Here is a 15,745-nt window from a genome sequence, read left to right as displayed (position 1 = left end):
TCACATATATTTCAAGTCAAGCGGGTTCTACTCATTTTCTCAAAAATTCATATTTATCTTAAAACGCGCGCGTACGCGCGCGTTGAAATATTTGTATGCTCAAATCGAGCTCAAATTTTTTTTTGCACACGTTTCAGATCATTTGGAGCATTTTTTGAAAAATTGAAAAAATTGGACGACCGCGTACGCGCGCGCACAGCTAGTATGCAATAGAAATTTTCAGTTTTTTTACACGGATGGGATGTCCAAAATGTCAAGGAATATTTCTACCAAGTTTCAAGTCAATCCGACTCAATATGACGTCATACGGGCCCGTCAAACTCAAAATTCCGCGCGTGCGTCAATGGGGATACACAGTGCAACTATGCCAAACAACCGCCAATTTTAAATCGGATTTTACTCGTCAGGATGGACGGTGACCCCCCATTTTCTTGACATATTCTGAAAGCTGATGAGTTGTACATGTTATTTCATGGGTTGGCTATGCTGACAAAATGATTAAAAGATATCAAATTTCTTAATAAAGTCAAAAAAGTAAATTTTCAAAATGACGTCATCAAATTCCAAGTTTACTCGAGCGTATCTCACTTATCCTTTGCCATTTTTCACCCAAATTTCAATATGTTGAAGCTTATGAAATGTTCTTTCATAAGTGTAGAAACCTAATTTTGATTTAATGACGGCATCACCTCGTAAAAATGGATTGAAAGTAACCTTGTCAAATTTGACCAGTTTACGTGTAATCTCTATGGCAGTGCAGTTTTTCTGGAAATGAAAATTGACATTACTATCTTTATCGAGCACTAGCTCACTTATGCTTCGGTGAATTTCTACAAGATTTTGATATGTTGTAGCGGAGACTTTGGGCTATCGTAAGTGTGCCCTTCGTTTTTTCATACGATGTCGGGATCACGTCAAAAAACTTGGTTGAAATTAAAATTTATCTTCGATGTATTGAAATATTTCTTTCTTTTTGCAACTTTATATGCAATAACTCAAGAAAAACATTCCCTATCACCACCATATTTTGCACATGTTTAGTTCATGTCACGAACATTATTTCATAAAATAACAACTACTTGATCAGACGCCATCTTGGGTATGTAAATTAGGGTCAAAGGTCATAAATGTTTCATCCTGTATCTTGGTGAATACATATCCTATCTTTCCCATATTTTGCACACGTAAAGACCATGTTACAAGGATCATTTCACAAATTAACTACTTCTTGCTCAGATGTCATCTTGTCTATGCAAAGTTGTGTCAAAGGTCATATGTACTTCTTTCTTTATCTTCGTTATGACGTGGTATCTCTATGGGAGGGAATTTTTTTAAATGTGAAAATTGACATGATTGTCTTTATCGAGCACTAGCTCACTTACCCTTCGGTGAATTTCTCCTCGATTTTAATATGTTGTAGCTGAGACTGTGCGCTATCGAATGTGTGCCTTCTTTTCTTCATACAATGTCGGAATCATGTTAAAAAACTTGGTTGAAATTAAAGCTTATCTTCGATGTATTGAGATATTTCTATGTTTCTGCAACTTTCTTTGCAATAACTCAAGAAAAACAGCCCCTATCACTCCCATATTTTGCACATGTTTAGTTCATGTCACGTACATTATTTCATAAAATAACAACTACTTGATCGGACAACATCTTGGGTATGTAAATTAGGGTCAAAGGTCACAAATGTTTCATCCTGTATCTTGGTGAATACATGTCTTATCTTTCCCATATTTTGCACACGCAAAGATCATGTTACAAGAATCATTTCACAAATTAACTACTTCTTGCTCAGATGTCATCTAGGTTGTGCAAAGTGGGGTCAAAGGTCATATGTACTTGTTGTATCTTCGTTATAGTGTATACAGATTTGGTACCAAAGATAGCAGATATGACTCCCTTTTCTAAATGAGAATCCAAACATCACACGGCCAATGTCTCTGACCACAGATGAAACCTGCATGGTCATGCCTATTGCGATCAGGACTTGAATCATTGATTAAAAAAAAGATCGGATCACCTTAATTTGTCAGTGATGACAAATTACAATCTCTAGTTCTTATTTAAAAAGGGATAACTGTTACCTTTAAACAATGATGCAGTATACAATATTGATAGTATTAACATAAAAGTAGGATGTGAACAACCTCCATGATAATGTTGAAGGTTCTACCGTGCAGCAAAATATGATAATCCTTTTAAAGTTAAATGTTGTTACATCTGAAGCTAAATCCCATTCCATAGAGGGTGTGGTTAGAGGATACGAGAGAGACGTCTCATGCTCCACCAACGTTCTGAGAGCATTTCCAGCTGTAGAGCAGTGGATTGAATCAGGAGTGTCCATCCTCTGGAGAGACAGTCTGAAGTCATCGCTGTTAGTGATCTGATTTCTGTGAGCTACAGTTATGTTTTAGTCGTAATCTGTAGCTAGTCCTTTATTGCTTTGCCATACATTTATTCTGAATTATTTTGATTGCTTGTTTTGTGATCATCTTTAAATATTCATCATAGATGTAACATAAATTAGGGGGAGCGAGGTATGTTTGATACTTATGATACTACTAATGCCACCAAGCGTACTCTTAGTTTTGATTCTTAAACCACATTGTGTATTCCAACAATTACATGAATATTCAAAAAAATATATAAATAGTATATCCTATTGTGCTTGTGAATACTCCATAACATTGTTGTTTCTCCAATATGAAGCGTACTATGACACACAGTGTCCAGAGTATTTGATTCAGGAACCACACTTGCATCGTGTTCGGAATTGTAGCATGGGCAGACCTACCTTCTCTCTTCTCCCCCCTCCTCTTAAAAGGAAGAGGAAAAATTGACAACAAGGAATGACAAGAGGAAGACGACAGAACAGAACAAATGAATTTGCTGCCAGGGATGGACAATATGACACATGCAGATGCGAACCGATGTAAACAAAGCTGTGATTTGATAGCCAGCACTGGGCACGCAATGGGGACAAAGATATTTATTATCATTTCTGGCGGAAAAGCAGAAGTCATCTTCTGAAGACGGCAGCATCAATAGTAGGACGGAAAAGGGCTGCGGTTCCTCGAGGGTCGTATTTGTGCATCAGTATCTATTTTTTCTCAAGATTGATATGGGGTATTTTGTTTTGTTTTTGAAGCTTTCTTGGTGAAGTCGTAATGCAATATGACAAATACACGATGCGGAGCATTTGTAGTAATTGGGCTCATGTGAAGAGTGTATTAAATGAAAAAAAAAAGAGAGAGATGTCAACAATTATGCACATAAAATGCATAATGTATTTGCGTGACTAGACAGACATGCTGATTAAGCGACAAATGGGACACATGCATGATGTTTCTGACTTGCATTTAGTGATGCTTAAAATGGCTCTTGACACACAGACACCCAAACACACCCAAACACATACACATATATACACACACAGACACACACACGGACGTTCCCTTCCCTTTCCCCCCATCCTGTGCACACGCCACCGCAGCACCGGGCACAAAAAACCCCTATGTACACACCACGCTTCCACGGCCGATCAAAACATATTTGCCAGGGGATGGCGGAGTCGTGGGCTAAAAATAGTTATTCTGTCAAAACAACTTGACGGTGTGCCTTGTGATGGCGACATATTGCTTCCCTCACTCTATGCAGGTTCTCCTTATCATGAGCTCCCCGTCCTTTTTTCACCCGTACCATCCTCCTTTACCTCTTCTCACTCTGTCCATTTCTTATGTATTTGCTGCTCACCACATTTTCTTTCTTTCTTGTTTTCTCTCTCTACGCTTTCTCTATCTCATCATCTGCTGCGAATCCATGTTTCCGGCACGTCGTGGAGCAGGCTGTGTGATATGAAAGCACTGTTTGCTGTGAGCTCGCGCGAAAGAAATGGTAACCTTAATCAGTTTTGAATGTTTGATGAAAACAGTCTGATAAATGATTTGTTTTATAGGGAGGAAAAAGGGATGCTCTGTGCTCTATTAAGGTAGAATATTGTGGTCACTTTATTTATTTATTTTTTTAAGGGGTGGGGGTGGGAGAGTCACTGCTCAAAGGACTGGGTTGCTCTGGTTTTTAAATTCTGAATTAGAAATAGAAAATTTCATCTGTTTTGTACAAACTATATTGATGACCAGTGGAGAACAAAGAGGTTATTAAATCACACAAAGTCTGTGGATTTGAGACCTTCTCCCTCATCAGGCCCTAGATGATTAATTGGTGTGGAAGTCATTTTCGGTAGGTACTTTCAATTAAAGCTGGTGCATGTATTCAGATTTGAAGATAGACTCTAGAAATACAGGCAACTAATTGTGCAGTTAAAAGCATTGTACTTGTTTGGGAATATGTAAAGCCTCTGTGACTTTTTTGTCAAAGGAAGGAAGTATTAATGGTCCTACCAGTAGTGTCATTAGCCAGCGATTTGGAAAAAAAAAAACTAACTAAATCATGAAATATATACAAATTTGCAAGGTTTTCTGAAAAAAAAGAGAGGTTTCTTTATATTTTTTATTCCAATGTTCTTTTATACCTGTATTCAAGTGAAATTTTGTTTGTTTCTTTGTCAGATGGTTTTACTTTTGCTTTATTTTATTTTTGGGTCTTGAGTTTTCAGTGTTTATATACTAAAGGATGACACATCGCTACTGATACCAAACAAACAAGTGTCCAGAATATTCACATTTCCAGAGTGAGGGGAGAGTGAGGCACAATTGCTGTCAAAGATTGAGGTCGTGAATTTCGTGGTATCCCCGGGTGCTTGTTTTTCCACGTGGTGACAAAGTGCTCATCAGGTGGCTTTTGAAAAGGGGTTCATTTGAAATTCTAGGAGGATTTTCAAAATTGGTTTTACGTTAGCTTTCGTCTTGCAATGTGATTCGCAGCTTCACCGAGGGGGGATTTGTAAGTTTATGGAGAGAACAGAAAGAGTGAAAGAGGAAAAAGCCCAAAGCACGGTCCATGAGAAATGAGTATTTGTTTGTCATCAGTTTGCTATACCTCTTTCACATGAACCTTGACAGTGAGCGATGGTTGTTTACAACCCCAACACCTGACTCCTGATAGGCACCAGGCACCATCTGCAGTGGTTCTCACCGGTACACCGGACGACGGAGCAAACTCCTCCTCCTCCTTGCTGTACTCTGATGCCCTGCCCCACCCCCTGCCTGTTCTTGGTGGGGCATGAGTACTGTAGTAGCTCAGGGTTGCAGCATTCTTCCTTCTTTTACGCAGTATATCATGACAATTATCTCTTCTACATGCTCTCAATGCTTTGAAACGAGAAATACTTGCAGCATGAAATTTTTGCAAATTTGAGCCAATGGCCTTTTTTCGTGGCATGAAATTTCTGCAAATTATCACTGGCATTCAATGCATATAGTGTATAAAGCCAAGAATTTTTAAGTGCTTTTAAATTCTGCAAATCTTGACTCCTTGTGAAATGTGCGAAAATTTCATGCACACAAAAATTTCTGGTTTTACAGTAGCTGCTGTCTTTGTTCATTCCTTCCATCATCCTTCCTGCATATATCCTACATTGACTCTTTTCCTTTTCATCCCTCTCCTTTGACCCTAACCCTCAAACCTTTTTCCTTCGCTCATATTTCCGTGCTTTAACTCATTGAGGATGAGTCCAGAGTATACTCCCGCAAGTGTCTATGGGAAATGCCTGTTGTAGCAAAATCAGCCTGTCCTCAATGGATTTAAACACCCCTAATACCCATTACCTCAAGCTCCATCCTCAAGCTCCCTTCCTCGAACTCTTCCCTCACACCTCTCCCTCCAAACCCTCCTCGTAATATATCCTTTCTCTCAAAAACCTTCCCCTTCTTCAAACCCAGTCCTCATACCCCCTCCTCCAATCCTCTTCCTCTCGTACCCCCTCCCCCAAACCCCATCCCTCATACCCCCTCCTCCAAACCTCTTCCCTCGTACCCCCTCCTCCTCCAAACCCCATCCCTCAAACCTCATCCCTCCCCTCTGTCTCACCCATGTTCACTTTCTTTGCTCCTTCCTCCCCTATCTGGTATCTCCGGGAGCTAATACAATTTCACTGCATAGTCCAGGAACCATGGATAACCTTTTCCATAAATCAACCTAATGTGTTGTCGTAAAAACATGTTTTCAGTCTTCATGCAAAGTAGAGATGCATTTCAAAGATGAGCTAGATATATTAAAGTCTAGGGTGAAATATTTCAAGTATGTGGACCGGGAAACTGACAATGAGATGCTTTGTTTATTGTTAGAACATGAGTGTGCACACACACACACACACACACACACACACACACACACACACACACACACACACACACACACACACACACACACACACTTAAAACTTGGCAAATATAGTCATGTGCATACATGTGCTCATCTACTATTTCAAATATTTTCAGGAATGAAAGAAGAGCCATTTTAGGCGTGTTTTGATATGTTGATAGTCTGTGTTTTTGTGACAAAAGAAAAAGAAGAGATTTCAGGATTAAAAGTATAGCACACATGAGTGTTGTGACTGCTGTGGGTTTGTTTGCTGAATTTTGGCAACTTTAAGGTCACCATGCATGAATTACAAATTTCTTTTAGTCCATGGTATATAATAGGCCTGTGATAAATAAGGACCAATGGTTCAACAGTAGATGATTAAATGCTGAGGGGGAGCTCAATCTGCAACCCCTGTGCATTTGATCTGATTCATAGGGACACTGCTGAGAAAACATTTGAGTCTGCTGAGAACTACACTCACATCTGGAATCTTGTATTTCTGTTGTGTTTTGTAACATAGTTGGCTGCATATGTGACTGACCTATGCATGCAAACATGAGCAAGAGTCATTTTATGCGCTGTCAATCAGATTAAGCACATTCTTTGACATGAGGTAAACACCTTTCTAAGGTACAAGTTTTGGAGAGAGCAAATGTAGAAGTGTAAAAAGAAATAAAACAAAATACAACAAAACAACAAAGGTAATGGTTCTCACAAACAATCACCCACAGAAATTATTCCTCATCTGCTTCCCGTTCTTATTCTGCTTTGCAAGCCAGTGTTTGAGTATAGGAAACATGTGACAACCTCCCCCCTTCCCCCCTATTTGTGATACACACCACTTCTCACCCCTTCTGCTAGAGTGAGCTGTAGCCGTGCCATGAACTTTTCACGCTAGAGTTAGCGACCAATCAGCCGGTACAAGGGGTGCCATCCACGGCAGGCTCACAGGTAATGAAATGTGGCGACTCTGCAGATGAAGATGAAGGGGAACTGTCTTGTAGGGCGTTAGAACATAAGTGATATCCGCATTTTGGAGATAACAACAGAGGGGTTATGAATGAAAATTGGTGGTCAATTCATCTCACCTCTGATATCGCCCAAAATACATGGATGTATAGATCACCCATTTCAATTCCTCGTTTGGATAGTAGGACATCTTCATAGACAAGGCAAATATTTAAGACTCTGACAGAACTTGTGTCCAGGTTGGAAAGAATATCAAACTCTGACAGGGGCACTGAATCTTTCAAGTGAAACTGATGCGATTGTAATGGATTCCACTTCTTTTCTCTCTACGTTCTTGATTCTGCTTCTCTTCTCTCTCTAAAAACAAACAAACAAAAACAAAACAAAATAAAAAACATTGATGCCAAAAAGAAAATATTTAAATCAGGATTTTCTTTTTTTTTAGTCAAAGTCAGGAGTGTGTAAAGGGCATGAATTATCCCATGAAAAGTCCCCCCCCCCCCCTTTGGCTCAAGCTCATGGATGTAACAATTTCTTAAAATGTCTGGGTCCCATTTCATAAAACTTGTTATCAGTAACAACTGCCACATTTCCCCTACAAATTTGCTCTCAGCCAATCAGATGCAAGGATTTCAGTAGCTTATACCAACTATCGTAATTTGGTAGTGTTAAGTTTTATGAAACAGGACCCTGGTGTTGATTTGTACTGTGGAAGATGAATTAAGTTCCATCATTAGTGAGGCCCAGTGCATGAAAATTTTCAGTAGCAGTTTCAATGGCATGGATTTAAAGTTCAATGGATAGCAATCTGTAAGTCTACATGCACATTCCTGTGCACAACACAATTACCGTACCACAGTGTTGCAAGAAAGAAATGATGTTATTACCATCCCCTGTAGTTCTTGATACGCAGTGCTTGATTTAGGAGTGGAGCGTGATGCAAAACAAGTCACTTGCTGCTAATTCTATTTAAACGAGCCATGAAAATATGTGAAGAAAAATAGAGAAAATGAAAGAGCTTTTGTCCTGTCAGCTTTGATGGCGGTGCATGGAGGGTCATGGCCTGTTGTCTGCTCCTGTTCGATCTTCAGTAGATTGAAAAAGGGTGAGGGCTTGTTGCCTGCTCCTCAAATATTTACCACCACTAACTGTGTGTGCAACATCCAGCCAGAATGTCATGCTTTTAACAAGTGTGTCAAAGTATTGATTGATTCCCCCTCCCTGCCATATTTATCTTCATAACATTTACACCTTGAATAGTCAGCTGCATATCTGCAAAATGTCTAATCAAAAACAAACATACAAACAAACAAACAAACAAAGAGGTTGTTGTAGGTTTGTATCATCATTTGGTTTAATGCCAGCCACCCACATACTTTTTAATTGATTAAATATTACATACATCGATGTTGGAACATTGTTATGATACGACACTCTAGTCGTCTTATGTTAAAATGGTCAAGAATGGAAGTGTCAAATAATACAGGATTGTAAAAGTGTAGTCAAGCTATGTGCCACATTTAAATGATGTATTGTTTGCCGTGGTTTTTTTTCTTCTCACTTTTTCTAATAGTGTAACTTAAAATCCAATTACAATTGATAATCTTTTGATTGTTTGTAATGTCATGTGGACCAGGAGGTTGAGAGTAGCTTCTAAAGTAGAAAAATTGATTTTTCTGACTCCCCACCCCCCCCCCCCCCAAAGGAAATGAGGTTGAGATGGCTCTTGTTTGTTTGGTGAGCTCTGCACCCAATGGAAAACGCATTGTTGGACATGACTGCCATGGCGCGAAGATCATTGGTAATTGAATTAAGATCTCGGTAGCATGAAGGGCAATTATGCTTTCTGCAGAGTTTGCAGACGCGGGGCCCAATTGTGCCGACGCATCGCAAGTGAGCTCCTGTTTGCGCCACGATTGAGCAGATTCTGGGTTGCCTTTTTTTAGCTCACCTGAGCCAAAGGCTCAAGTGAGCTATTGCGATCGCCCTTCGTCCGGCGTCCGTCGTGCGTCGTGCGTCGTGCGTCGTCCGTCGTCCGTCGTCCGTCGTCCGTCGTCCGTCGTCCGTCGTGCGTAAACTTTTTACATTTTCATCTTCTTCTTGAAAACCCCAAGACCGATTTTCATCAAACTTGGCAGGTAGCATCCCTAGGGGGTTAGGAACTCAATTTGTTAAAATGGGCACCATGCCCCACCCAGGGGGCCCCCAGGGGGGCCCAAACCCCCCAAAATTAAGGAATCTGTAAAAATCTTCTTCTCTAGAACCAGAAGTGATAGAGCTAAGTTAATACTATGAGTTAGTACATTGATGACTGTAGTTTCAAGTTTGTTCATGGCAGAATCAGGGGTGCCCCCCTTGGGACCCAGGGGAGGGGGTGGGGAAGGGTTCTAATGGGGCCTAAATTGTACATTTTCATCTTCTTCTTGAGAACCCCATGACCCATTTTCACCAAACTTGGCAGGTAGCATCCCTAGGGGGTTAGGAACTCAATTTGTTAAAATGGGCACCATGCCCCACCCAGGGGGCCCCCAGGGGGCCCAAACCCCCCAAAATTAAGGAATCCGCAAAAATCTTCTTCTCTAGAACCAGAAGTGATAGAGCTAAGTTAATACTATGAGTTAGTACATTGATGACTGTAGTTTCAAGTTTGTTCATGGCAGAATCAGGGGTGCCCCCCTTGGGACCCAGGGGAGGGGATGAGGAGGGGTCCTAATGGGGCCTAAATAGTACATTTTTATCTTCTTCTTGAAAACCCCATGACCCATTTTCACCAAACTTGGCAGGTAGCATCCCTAGGGGGTTAGGATCTCAATTTGTTAAAATGGGCACCATGCCCAACCCAGGGGGCCCCCAGGGGTCCCAAACCCCCCAAATGAAGGAATCTTTATAAATCTTCTCTAGAATCAGAAGTTATAGAGCTGAGATAATATTATGAGTGAGTACATTAATGACTGTAGTTTCAAGTTTGTTCATAGGAGATCCAGGGGTGACCCTCTTGGGTAGGGGGGGGGGGGGTGGTTGGAAGGGTCCAAATGGGGGCCTGAATTGTACATTTTCATCTTCTTCCTGAAAACCTCATGATGGATTTTTGTCAAACTTGGCAGGTAGCATCCCTAGGGGGGTCAGGATCTCAATTTATCAAAATGGGCACCATGCCCCACCCAGAGGGCCCCAGGGGGCCCCAATCCCCCCAAATTAAGGAATCTTAAAAAAAATTGGGCCCTTATTGTACATTTTCATCTTCTACTTGAGAATGCCTGGTCAAATTTTGGTAGAGCTGTGAATGATTTAGATTAGTGACTGCGTGAAAGGTGAACTTGCGATACTCAGGTGAGCGCTAGACCCGCGGGTCTCTTGTTTTTTAATCTCCCCTGAATGATCTGTATGGTCTTCTCTGTTTTAATGGTATTTTCTTACCTATTTCTCTCTCTCTCCCATGTTTATATACTGTGTAATTATTAATGTGTTTTAATTCCCCTGCAACCAAGTGTGAAACTGAACGGTGATCTTTGATTCAGCAGGGGTGGCAGAGATATGAATGAGAGAACCTAGCCTGCATTTTCTATGTGATATCCATGTTCAGCAATGACACACTCGCCAGTAATCACCAATTTTACACTTGAGGGCACTGTAAATCTGTAGGAAATCTGCTCCTGGGCCACATAATTGTTTGAGCTTGCCAGGTTCTTGCCAGGATCTTTTTTGTGCCTCAGCCCGAAGGATGCCAGCGGCATTATTATTTTTTTTTAATTTTCTTTTAAAGGGGCAAAAGAGGGTTGGAAATTATGTCATACTGGACCCATGAGGAGTACACGTATGGAGACATTAGTGCATGCAATCATGATGCAGTTACGTGTACTATAGCAGTATGAATTCTTTTCTGATCTTGTCTTTTCTGTATAACATAGATTACCATTGCTTTTCATTATACCAAGGCTAGTAAACTGGAATAGATTGATATATCTGGCACAGTTAAGATTATGGAACATTTTTCACCAAGTTACGTATTACTGGAACACACATACAGAACTGTGCAATTACTCCAAACCTTCGAACCACATACCCACAATGCTGTCGATTCCTTTACTGTGAGCTGTATGTTGTGCTGATGTTTCTTCTGTATTTTGAATACCTGTTCCATCTGGGCAATCTGTCTGCCTATCGTAGTCAGTAATCAGTTGTTCTTGGGCTTCCTGTCATGAAGAGATTTGCACAAAAAAAAAAACCAACCCAACAACAACAACTCAACAAACAAACAAACAAACTCAACAACAAAACAACAACAACAACAACAACAATTGTAGGCTAAGACATATGCAGCTACAGCTTTCAGCTTCCAAGCGAAATATTCCCGGCTGATTGGTCATTACCCAGCTGCCACCATGGAAACAGCAGAGGTTGTCTCATGTGTTGCTATGGATGTTAACTAGTTTATGAAATGGGACCCCTCTGTGTGGTTTCAAGGAGACCTAGAGGATGCCGGGGTTCAGAGTTGTTTACAAATTTACCTCCCGTGTGGCATGTCTCAAGGTACACGTTTGGCAGCTGCACGTTCCATGATGACAACGAACCCTCGTGAATGCGCCACTAAGTCTCGCGATCAGCCTCGTGAACAAATACCCTTGTGAGTTGCCACTTTACCCACCTCTACCCCCGGTTGACTTTCCACCTTATACTGTTAGCATTCTCATGATGATAATGACAGTATTTTGTGACAATGAAAATTGTGATGATCACTATCGTGATAATGATCATGGAAAGAACAAACACACAAACAAAGAATAAAAGCTGACAAGACAGGTTGTAACTATGATGATAGGGTGTTTGGCTGTGATAATAGGAGTGAATATCAGCTAATATGAAGAAAAAAAAATATGACAATAAGGTACAATAAATAGGGTGTTTGTTTTTTTGGTGAAACTTTCCAAGCCTTTTTTATGCTCTTTATACATACAGTAGATGATGCATTTCATTGGTCGTATTTTTACGTTGCCATCAGGTATCCGACAGCTAGTCATTGTACATTGGATGAATGGATGCTTGAGTGAGATAAACAAGGTGATTACTCGCTGGCGCATTTTGCTGGTATTTAGTCAGGCACTGGCAAGCTTCACGCTGGCATGCCTGCTTTTAGCCGGCCTCCCATGACCGTGCTGAGTAATCTGCAGTTGTTTACCATCAGCAGTAGATCAGGGCGGGAGAGTGAGAGATAGAGATAGAGAGATGGAGGGGGGAGAGGGAGAGAAGGAGAAGATGAGAGAGAGAGAGAGGGAGAAAGATGAGAGATAGACCACTGGAGAGATGACTGGATGGAAGAAATACCACATCACTGAGGAGAGGGATACTGATGGAGAGAGAGAGGGAGAAATATGGAAGAGGAAAGAGAGAAAGATTGGTGATCATAGGGAGAGATGTAGGATATGGTAAGTTAGAGCTTCCCAGGGTTTGTAAGAGAGAAAGGAAAAATAGGAGTAAGAGATATTTAGAGAGAGAGAGAGAAAGAGATATATAGATAGACAGATGAAGAATAAGAGATGGGTAGAAAGACAGATACAAACAAAGAGTAAGAGATGGGTAGAAAGACAGATAGAACGATAAAGAGTAAGAGATGGATAGAAAGACAGATAGAAACAAAGAGTAAGAGATGGGTAGAAAGACAGATAGAACGATAAAGAGTAAGAGATGGATAGAAAGACAGATAGAAACAAAGAGTGAGAGATGGGTAGAAAGACAGATAGAAAATAAAGAGTGAGAGATGGATAAAAAGACAGATTGAAAGATAAAGATAAAGAGATGGTTGTGAGTTAATAATTGAAGAAATCTCTTTACACAGTAGCCAGGGGCCTGATAATCTACTACACCAACTCCCCCTCCCCCCATGCGTCACTATGGAAGAAAAGGGGGGGGGGGGGTAAGATTGCCGATACCCTATCCCATCAGAGTGAGAATAGTAACACTACCAACAGACACACAGGCTGGGAAACATAGGAGACCAGGCTGTCTTTGCACATTCCAGATATATTATAATATACCATTCATTATCTCTCTTTTTTTTTCTTTAAGCTGCACTTACACATGTGCATTCCATAAGCAGGACACACAGTGTATGCGTACCCTTATATTTTAGGTGCTTATGCTAGTATAGATGCTGACATTGTTTAAAATTGAAAAAAAAAAATGAAATGTCAATCAAACATAGTTTTCATAGTCCACCATTCAGGTGAAACTTGCCCCTTGTGTAAAATGTGCATGGTATTTTTATTGTCATGATTCATATGGTAGAACGTTGATAGCTTTTTAAAACTGTACATATGTGTGTTTGTGTTTAGTATGATCTTTTTATTCGTATCAATCATTATATGATATGAAGAGGCACATGCAGAAGTACGTATCATGCCACTATTATTGTGTATGTGCGTAAATATTTTCATATGAAATGGGAAATTAAGAAATCAGGAAACTTGCAAGATTTTATTTGTAGGTCCCAAATATACAAAGATTTTATTTCTAGGTCCCAAATATACATAGTGGAATATTGTTTTTTAAGTGTTGCATGTGACCCAGAAGAACACAGTGTGCATAAAATACATGTGTGTGTGTGTGTGTTTGTACTTATGTTTGTTTGTGTGTGTATGTTTGTGTGTGTGCTCTGTATGTGTATATTTGTGGTAAGTAAGGGTAAATAATCGCAAACCAGAAGCCATGCTGGACAAAAGTGGTCAGTGGAGCCATCTAGTATGTTTTACTCTCATGGAATTTATATACATGAGCACAATTTGGACGGGATACCAAGTTTCAAGTAGATGGTTGAAGATCACCTGTCTTCATGAAAGGTATGAAAGCACTTGGAAGGGAGAATAGATTTCCTGCATCATATGATTATCACAAACGATGAGGAAACAGAGAGACATAGATCAGAAAGAAGATAGATAGATAGATAGGGAGAGAGATAGAGAGTGCTTCTAGTTACTGTACAATTTTCTTTGTGTGACGGCATCAGTTTCATGTGCTAATAACTGTTGGAATGAGCATTTTAGCATTCTAATAGTGTTGGTGTCTAAAATCCGTCCTTGAACCAGAGAGTCATCTGTGATCATTCTAGTCAACCCGCTGTCACCAGAAATGACCAGAATACTGTAAAACGAGGAATGTTCATGTGCATTTTAATTTCATGAATTTTGCGAGAGCTAAGATTTGCGAAATTAAAACGCATGTGAAAGTTCTTGTCAACACTATACGCATTGAATGTAAGACGCAACTCGCAAAAATTTCATGCACGTAAAAGGCTGACGGCTTCAATTCGCGAAAATGTCATGCTGCGAAAATATTGTTTTTTACAGTAGATCATTTCACCATCTAATTTTGGTATCACTTGCATGAATGGAGTGCATCAATGCAGGTAGCAGTTTGTACTGGCATTTTACTTTTGTTTCCAGTGCCAGCACTCCATGATTGTGTATGTGTTTTCGCTCTATACTCTCTTTTGGGTGTGCTTGAGTATCTTCGACAACGGCAGTAGCCCAGTTTGTGATGACAACTGGGTCAATTTGTTCAGCTCAGTTTTTTGTTTTGTTTTTTTTTTAGCAGAACATTGTCACTATCTGTCTTATGACAAAGATGGCAATGAAATCTATTGTCTCACCACAGATATCTTGAAATTTGAAATGATGGTTCTATCAACCAACCGATTACACATGCACCTCCAGTGGGACAAAAATACTTTTGAAAAAAAAAAAGAAGCTGAAATGTTGTCATAGTACACCATCTACCAACTTCTTTGTGCAATTTTTCTGTTCATATAAGTTTGGTGAAATATTTGTTGCAAGATGATGATTGTGTATATTTTTTGACTGTTTTTATTATCACTTAAAAGAGCATTATTTCGATAAGCGCAATTTATAGACATTGAAAGCTAAAAATCTCCAACATGTATGAATCTCGACATGCCAAGAAATGAGAACCAAAGGAAGCATCATATACTATTTTTTTTCTACTAAGTATCTATGGAATTTTGCATTGTGATATCCACAGAGATGTAAAATTGATTTTTAAATCAAGACCGCTGATGTATGATGTAAGGCATTTGAGGTTGAAAAATGTTGTGACAAAAAAAAAAAAGAAGATAGAAAAACGCGTTTCTCACATTGTAAATTCCAGACGTAGCAGAGTCATTAGTACCTTTAAAGTATAGTATATGGGCCAGCAGGGCTAAATAGCTTGTACATGCAAAGGATTAGATGGTATTCAGATGTTGTTGTGCTTTGTTTTGGATTAGGCTGTTACACAGTCATCCCCGAATTCATTATCGATTCTTACTGTGAATGCCACAAATAGAATCATATTTGAATAACAACTGATGGCAAATGCGTGCAAGTGTATAAATAAATTCCCATTGTAATTCTTCTCAAGAGGTAGGGGGAAAAAACAAAAAACGTCCTAACCTGCTCGCACAGCAGTCTGATCCTCACACATCGTAACATGGTTTTCTTACACAAACACAGTCACC

The 15,745-nt window shown here is 39.8% G+C and overlaps 1 protein-coding gene across 1 annotated transcript in view; it reads left to right on the top strand.

Annotated features, from left to right (window-relative positions):
* The window catches only part of LOC139742707 (insulin-like peptide receptor), a 122,585-nt gene that overhangs the window by 31,360 nt on the left and 75,480 nt on the right, over nucleotides 1-15,745 (top strand). The gene's annotated exons all lie outside the window — the stretch shown is intronic.

Source organism: Diadema antillarum, unplaced genomic scaffold (genome assembly GCF_040938485.1).
Source record: "Diadema antillarum isolate AM-2024a unplaced genomic scaffold, OU_Dant_1.0 seq00001016_RagTag, whole genome shotgun sequence".
In the NCBI taxonomy this organism is placed as follows: domain Eukaryota; kingdom Metazoa; phylum Echinodermata; class Echinoidea; order Diadematoida; family Diadematidae; genus Diadema; species Diadema antillarum.
The sequence above is the reverse complement of the archived record's forward strand: the minus strand, read 5'-3'. Positions and strand labels throughout refer to the sequence as shown.